Raw genomic sequence first — 8,389 nt, forward strand, 5'->3', positions numbered from 1 at the left:
TTGCAAGCACAGTTCCATCATTTATGACAAGCCTTAGACAATACAAACACTGGTGGATGGATTTTTTCTTTGTAGATTTTGTGATGAGGTTTTCTTGCGATTTTGACAACAGAACTCGTTCTGTTATAGTCACAGACACCATTGAACCAGTTCTAGAAACATCAGAGTGTTTTCTATGCACACATACTAATCATATGCATATACTATATTCCTGGCATGAGTAGCAGGACGTTGAAATGTTGCGCGATTTTTAACAGAATGTTGAAAAAAGTAGCTCGATCTCCAACAGGAATTATTAGTCTACAAACGCTCTACATTTATTCACTCTGTGATAGGGTTGGATCCTATATGCTATTTTTTTTTTTTTTTGTCCTGTAAATAGTTCAGTGCCTCTAATTTAGGCTGTGTGTAGCATTGGGGCATGAAGGAAATGACCTCTACTAGATTATAGTGATGAGGAAAACAGCATAGAAAATGTGGCCTGTGTATTCATTTGCCAATAAACTAATCAGAAGTCCATTACGTTTACAATTTAAAAAAAAGAGAATACTTCAAAATGAGAAGGTGAAAGGAGGGGAAATAACTCCCACCATGCAGCAGGACACCTTCAGCAGCTGGGGTCTTTGTAATGCAGGTTTGATAGTTGTATTTTATATAATGAATGGTTTGCCGTTATGTGACAATCAGGTCAAAAACTCTTAATTTTTATTTTTTTAGGTGTAGATGGCTAAAGGACGTTGCACAGAACTTCCCCAACATCCCAAATTGATATAAAAACCTTCACAAAAACACATGAAGCAACGGAAGAAATGGCTGAGGATATACTAAACATGTCTGGTATGTCACGACATTTAATTCAAAGTAAATGTAAAGTCTTTATTTTCATGTGGTTGTGTGGCACAGCCATGTGTTCAGTTCAGGCCTATGATTTCAGAGTTCAATCAAAGCCAACAACTGCTTCATGTGTGACACTGATAAAGAACCTGGATGTGACCCAAAGACGGACTGGGTTAGTAACTTTATTTAACCTGTTTAGAATCTTTTGACAACAGTGACGGCATGTAAGACAATTTATAATATAACACAATGGACGGCTAATTGGTCATTCATCATTGATATTATTTATAACGTGTTACACTGTTTTGTTTTAGATTGAATGTTTTGCACGTTAACGGTGGTTCCGTGTGCTGTAACTAGGAATGAAGATAAGAGTTCAATAATAGGAGTAAGAGTAAAGATAAGAGTAAAGATAAGAGTAAAGAACACAAACAGGAAGTGCAGTCTTTGTTGTTGAAGATGTCTGCTGTACCCCATCCACACTGAAGATGCTCTGCCATGTACATCAACCAGGGATAAACAGGAAGTTAACACGGACATGTACATCAACCAGGGATAAACAGGAAGTTAACACTGACATGTACATCAACCAGGGATAAACAGGAAGTTAACACTGACATGTACATCAACCAGGGATAAACAGGAAGTTAACACTGACATGTACATCAACCAGGGATAAACAGGAAGTTAACACTGACATGTACATCAACCAGGGATAAAGAGGAAGTTAACACGGACATGTACATCAACCAGGGATAAACAGGAAGTTAACACGGACATGTACATCAACCAGGGATAAACAGGAAGTTAACACTGACATGTACATCAACCAGGGATAAAGAGGAAGTTAACACGGACATGTACATCAACCAGGGATAAACAGGAAGTTAACACTGACATGTACATCAACCAGGGATAAACAGGAAGTTAACACGGACATGTACATCAACCAGGGATAAACAGGAAGTTAACACGGACATGTACGTCAACCAGGGATAAACAGGAAGTTAACACTGACATGTACATCAACCAGGGATAAACAGGAAGTTAACACTGACATGTACATCAACCAGGGATAAAGAGGAAGTTAACACGGAAATGTACATCAAGTATCAGGGCCATGGGCCTTTCTCATGATGGAAAAATACAGAGAAGCATGAAGACGAACTGTTCAGTGAGTTGGGGGGGAGGGGCACATTCAGAGCGGGGTGTTGCGAGAACAAGCGGTCTTTTGTTAGATAACAGGAGCCAGGTGCGAGATAACGGTATGGAGCATGAGAACCTGGATGTTCTTCACAAGCAAGTTACAATTCAATTCAATTCAATTCAAGGGGCTTTATTGGCATGGGAAACATGTGTTAACATTGCCAAAGCAAGTATCAAAGCATGATAAAGCATGATAGATGCCAAAGCATCTATCAACAGACGCGCCAAGAGGCGGGGACCCGCCTGAGCGCCTGCAATAGGCTGAGCAAGTTTAAACCACGCCCAGCCTCTACTGTGATAGGCCAACAGACGGGTTGAAACTGTCTATCACAGTATAAAGAATACTGTTTTACATACGTCTTGTCAGTTCCCTGTTCTGCCCTGCGTGGTATTACAGTGAGCCCGTATATACGAAAGTTGCATTTGCCATTTATTACTTAGCTAATAAAAAATACATAGTATAAAATCGGTGACTCATTGTTATATTTATCCTGATACCAGATTCGAATTTACGCAACTCTAACAATAGTAAACATCAAATTCAATATTTTATCAAGTAATAATAGTTGCCTAATACTAGGCTTATTGTTTACTTAAAACAATGTTAAGGAAATATCTAACTGGTTTCACGAAGGTCATGGGTGACAAAGACAATCCCATCAATAACTTCAATGACAAAGTGATAACTTTAATTACTAATGGTTAGAGCGTTGGACTAGTAACCTGAAGGTTGCAAGTTCAAACCCCCGAGCTGACAAGGTACAAATGTGTCGTTCTGCCCCTGAACAGGCAGTTAACCCACTGTTCCCAGGCCGTCATTGAAAATAAGAATTTGTTCTTAACTGACTTGCCTAGTTAAATAAAGGTAAAATAAAAACATTCTTTTGCGTTTATGAACCCCAGGAAGACGCAGAAAGCGATCATGGACAAAACAGTTATGATTTCTTTCCCAGGCTGAAAAATATATATAACTGCGACAAACAAAACAGACTTTGCAGCCAGAAAAAGGCAAAAAATATATTCTTCGTGATATGTAGTAGAGCCGCACCCACTTCGATTAATGCGCCAATTGAAAATCGTACTTCACAGTTGCTAGGCAGGCTTCACCTCTCGATGTTTCTCTCGGTTGATCCAGGGTCGTCGCTAGTTAATACAGCCACAAAGTCATAGTTATGGCTAAACCCCATCCATGTATCTGCTTTTTAACCCAACCTTAACCAGTTATTATTGACGTTGTGCCTAACCTTAAAGTGAGTCCCAATAGGCTACAGGGCTAGAAGAGAAACAGCTTTTGTGAAATGAACGTGAAAATGGACTTTTCATAGCTGGTTAGGAGAATTTGGATAAGGTTTGGAAAAGGGTTTGCTGAAAAGCAAAATAAGAAAAAACATGAATTTGACAAAAGCTGTATCCCTTCTAGCCATCGCAGTCTGTTACAAAGTTGACGTAATCTTCCTTTTACCAGTTACAATGCTGGACATGCATTGCATTGAGACAAAGTATGGTAATAAAGTATAGTGTATGATCTGATATGTCAACATTGTATCATCACCCATTATAATGCTGTAGACTACTGCTCTGCACGCATTGCCTACCTGCCTTGGCAATGTGAGTAGCTTATTGCAAGTACATTACTGATTGAATGATTAATATAACTTATCAAAATGGACTTTTTGAACATGACTGAGTCGATCACAACAAGTTCTTACAGTGAAGAGACATTTAATCAAGAAATATCATAAAAAAGTGACATTTTTGGTCACAATGATTCTGTATTTCTTTAAATTAAAAATATTTTGTCAAATAGTTGTCCAATGTCAATAGTTTACCATTTATTTTTAAATCAAACTGAACAGAAAAGTGTTGTATAATACACCGAAAGACAGAACATATCGTTTTTTTAAGTAATGAAAATACAGTTCTCTACTTAGCAAAATGTGCCTGTAAAAACCCCCATTTATTACTGTTGATAATTGGTCATTTACAGGAATGTTGAAGGATAGACAGAAGCTGAGATGTTATATTGATAAATGACTTCAAACCAAAAATGAACGTTGATATTTACAGCTCACACAAATGCATATCACATGGGCTTCCTCGAAAATAATTTGGGCTTTAAAAAAATAAAATGAAAATGCTGATCAAATATCAGACTTTAGATTACACCGTTGCTTATAACTAAAACCACATTCAAATAGTGCAAGTTATGGAGTTTGTTTATTTATTTCTATTATGAGAAAACGTTTTCAAATCTAATGGTACCAATTTCAAGGAAATTCTTTTTTTTTTAAAATCTAAAAATAAAATACTTGATAAAAGCTTTTATTGTTTTGAAAGAAGTGACTTTGATTGAGAATGTTCATCAGAAGCTGTGCCATTTGTCAATTAAAAATAGCTTGCCCCCCCAAAAATCTTAACAATTTTGTGTGTAAGTGTTTTAGTAATGATTGTCAATTCAAAAACCCTTGAAACTGGCACCGTTGCACAAAGTGTTACCAAAAAATGAAAACAAAAGCCCAAGATTGTCATCTCAGCTCTCATTAAAGGCTGGCACGGATTGGACAACCACAGATGGAATGGCCGCCTGTTAAGAAAGAAGGGTAAAGATATGAGGTTTAATTCTGATTTAATCGAGTTAGCTACAGTTCATGTAATTAGATACAGTTTTAACAAACAAATATAAATACATTCATCTCAATACCTACCATTAAGTCCTTCTCCAGATCCTTACATATCTGCCTCTGGAGAAAACAACAACAACACAGACAGCACTGTTATTGTTTTACAGACTTCCACAAACTACATGTCTACGTGAAATCAGTCTCTTACTGTAACTAATGGCTCATCAATTGGTATCTAAATCAATGACCACATAATGAACCTCGCTCTCCACGACCCTGTCCAGAAACAACTCCTGTAACTCACCCCAGGTGTACTCCTCTAACTACTAACTATACTAGTAACTCACCCCAGGTGTACTCCTCTAACTACTAACTATACTAGTAACTCACCCCAGGTGTGCTCCTCTAACTACTAACTATACTAGTAGCTCACCCCAGGTGTACTCCTCTAACTACTAACTATACTAGTAACTCACCCCAGGTGTGCTCCTCTAACTACACTAGTAACTCACCCCAGGTGTACTCCTCTAACTACTAACTACACTAGTAACTCACCCCAGGTGTGCTCCTCTAACTACACTAGTAACTCACCCCAGGTGTACTCCTCTAACTACTAACTACACTAGTAACTCACCCCAGGTGTGCTCCTCTAACTACACTAGTAACTCACCCCAGGTGTGCTCCTCTAACTACACTAGTAACTCACCCCAGGTGTACTCCTCTAACTACACTAGTAACTCACCCCAGGTGTGCTCCTCTAACTACACTAGTAACTCACCCCAGGTGTACTCCTCTAACTACTAACTACACTAGTAACTCACCCCAGGTGTGCTCCTCTAACTACACTAGTAACTCACCCCAGGTGTGCTCCTCTAACTACACTGGTAACTCACCCCAGGTGTACTCCTCTAACTACACTAGTAACTCACCCCAGGTGTGCTCCTCTAACTACACTAGTAACTCACCCCAGGTGTACTCCTCTAACTACACTAGTAACTCACCCCAGGTGTGCTCCTCTAACTACACTAGTAACTCACCCCAGGTGTACTCCTTGAACTACTAACTACACTAGTAACTCACCCCAGGTGTACTCCTCTAACTACTAACTACACTAGTAACTCACCCCAGGTGTGCTCCTCTAACTACACTAGTAACTCACCCCAGGTGTACTCCTCTAACTACTAACTACACTAGTAACTCACCCCAGGTGTACTCCTCTAACTACACTAGTAACTCACCCCAGGTGTGCTCCTCTAACTACACTAGTAGCTCACCCCAGGTGTACTCCTCTAACTACTAACTATACTAGTAGCTCACCCCAGGTGTACTCCTCTAACTACACTAGTAGCTCACCCCAGGTGTACTCCTCTAACTACACTAGTAACTCACCCCAGGTGTGCTCCTCTAACTACACTAGTAGCTCACCCCAGGTGTACTCCTCTAACTACACTAGTAACTCACCCCAGGTGTGCTCCTCTAACTACACTAGTAACTCACCCCAGGTGTACTCCTCTAACTACTAACTACACTAGTAACTCACCCCAGGTGTACTCCTCTAACTACACTAGTAACTCACCCCAGGTGTGCTCCTCTAACTACACTAGTAGCTCACCCCAGGTGTACTCCTCTAACTACTAACTATACTAGTAGCTCACCCCAGGTGTACTCCTCTAACTACACTAGTAGCTCACCCCAGGTGTACTCCTCTAACTACACTAGTAACTCACCCCAGGTGTGCTCCTCTAACTACACTAGTAGCTCACCCCAGGTGTACTCCTCTAACTACACTAGTAGCTCACCCCAGGTGTACTCCTCTAACTACACTAGTAACTCACCCCAGGTGTGCTCCTCTAACTACACTAGTAGCTCACCCCAGGTGTACTCCTCTAACTACACTAGTAACTCACCCCAGGTGTACTCCTCTAACTACTAACTATACTAGTAACTCACCCCAGGTGTACTCCTCTAACTACTAACTACACTAGTAACTCACCTCAGGTGAACTCCTCTAACTACTAACTACACTAGTAACTCACCCCAGGTGTACTCCTCTAACTACTAACTACACTAGTAACTCACCCCAGGTGTGCTCCTCTAACTACACTAGTAACTCACCCTAGGTGTACTCCTCTAACTACTAACTACACTAGTAACTCACCCCAGGTGTACTCCTCTAACTACTAACTACACTAGTAGCTCACCCCAGGTGTGCTCCTCTAACTACACTAGTAACTCACCCTAGGTGTACTCCTCTAACTACTAACTACACTAGTAACTCACCCTAGGTGTACTCCTCTAACTACTAACTACACTAGTAACTCACCCCAGGTGTGCTCCTCTAACTACACTAGTAACTCACCCCAGGTGTGCTCCTCTAACTATACTAGTAACTCACCCTAGGTGTACTCCTCTAACTACTAACTACACTAGTAACTCACCCCAGGTGTACTCCTCTAACTACACTAGTAACTCACCCCAGGTGTACTCCTCTAACTACTAACTACACTAGTAACTCACCCCAGGTGTACTCCTCTAACTACACTAGTAACTCACCCCAGGTGTACTCCTCTAACTATACTAGTAACTCACCCCAGGTGTACTCCTCTAACTACTAACTATACTAGTAACTCACCCCAGGTGTACTCCTCTAACTACACTAGTAACTCACCCCAGGTGTACTCCTCTAACTACACTAGTAACTCAGCCCAGGTGTACTCCTCTAACTACACTAGTAACTCACCCCAGGTGTACTCCTCTGACTACACTAGTAACTCACCCCAGGTGTACTCCTCTAACTACACTAGTGACTCACCCCAGGTGTACTCCTCTAACTACACTAGTAACTCACCCCAGGTGTACTCCTCTAACTACACTAGTAACTCACCCCAGGTGTACTCCTCTAACTACACTAGTAACTCACCCCAGGTGTACTCCTCTAACTACACTAGTAACTCACCCCAGGTGTACTCCTCTAACTACACTAGTAACTCAGCCCAGGTGTAGGTCTTCAGATTCTTCAGGTGACGGACTCTGCAGGCGTACACCTCTCCGCTGGCTGGTGTGAATCCAACACTCTTGGTGAGGTGGAACTGCCATCCCTGTTCGAAGGCCAGGTCTGTCTGCTTGGCGTCGGGGATCTCCACGCCGTTCTTCAGGAGCTGGATGCTGATGTCAGGGGGGTGGAAGCCGCTCACGTGACAGATCAGGGTGTTGTCCTTCCCATGTTGCCCTGGGTTACGGCTGTACACCTGCACCTTGGGGGGAGCTACAGGGGGAAGAGGGAATGCTACAGTCAGGCAGGCAGGTCACATGATTTTACATGAATTTTTCTACATTTCAATATCTCCTTGGTCATGTGACCTACTGACTTCAAACAAGGTTCAGAATGTCCACCGACTACTCTTCTATATTGCACACCCTTTAGTTTGTCCATTTTCATCTCACATGATTTTACATGCATTTTTCCAAATTTAAAATGTCAATAGCTCCTTGGTCATGTGACCGCATGACTTCAAATACATATACTTCATATATATATATACATATACTTCATATACACATATATGTACATATATATATATACACATATACTTCATATATACATATACTTCATATATATATATACATATAATTCATATATATATATATATACCTATACTTCATATGTATATATATATATACTTCATATATATACATATATTTCATTTATATATATATATATATAT

At 40.6% G+C, this 8,389-nt stretch overlaps 1 long non-coding RNA gene across 1 annotated transcript; it reads right to left on the reverse strand.

The window, feature by feature from the left end:
• Nucleotides 1-3,745: 3,745 nt before the first annotated feature.
• Nucleotides 3,746-6,355, reverse strand: LOC135515561 (uncharacterized). The gene is made up of 2 exons (XR_010451809.1): nt 4,749-6,355; nt 3,746-4,627 (listed from the first exon to the last, which is right to left on the reverse strand). It is a non-coding gene; the product is annotated as an uncharacterized LOC135515561 (long non-coding RNA).
• Between the last annotated feature and the right edge of the window lie 2,034 nt (nt 6,356-8,389).

This window comes from Oncorhynchus masou, chromosome 27 (genome assembly GCF_036934945.1).
Source record: "Oncorhynchus masou masou isolate Uvic2021 chromosome 27, UVic_Omas_1.1, whole genome shotgun sequence".
NCBI classification, from domain to species: Eukaryota; Metazoa; Chordata; class Actinopteri; order Salmoniformes; family Salmonidae; genus Oncorhynchus; species Oncorhynchus masou.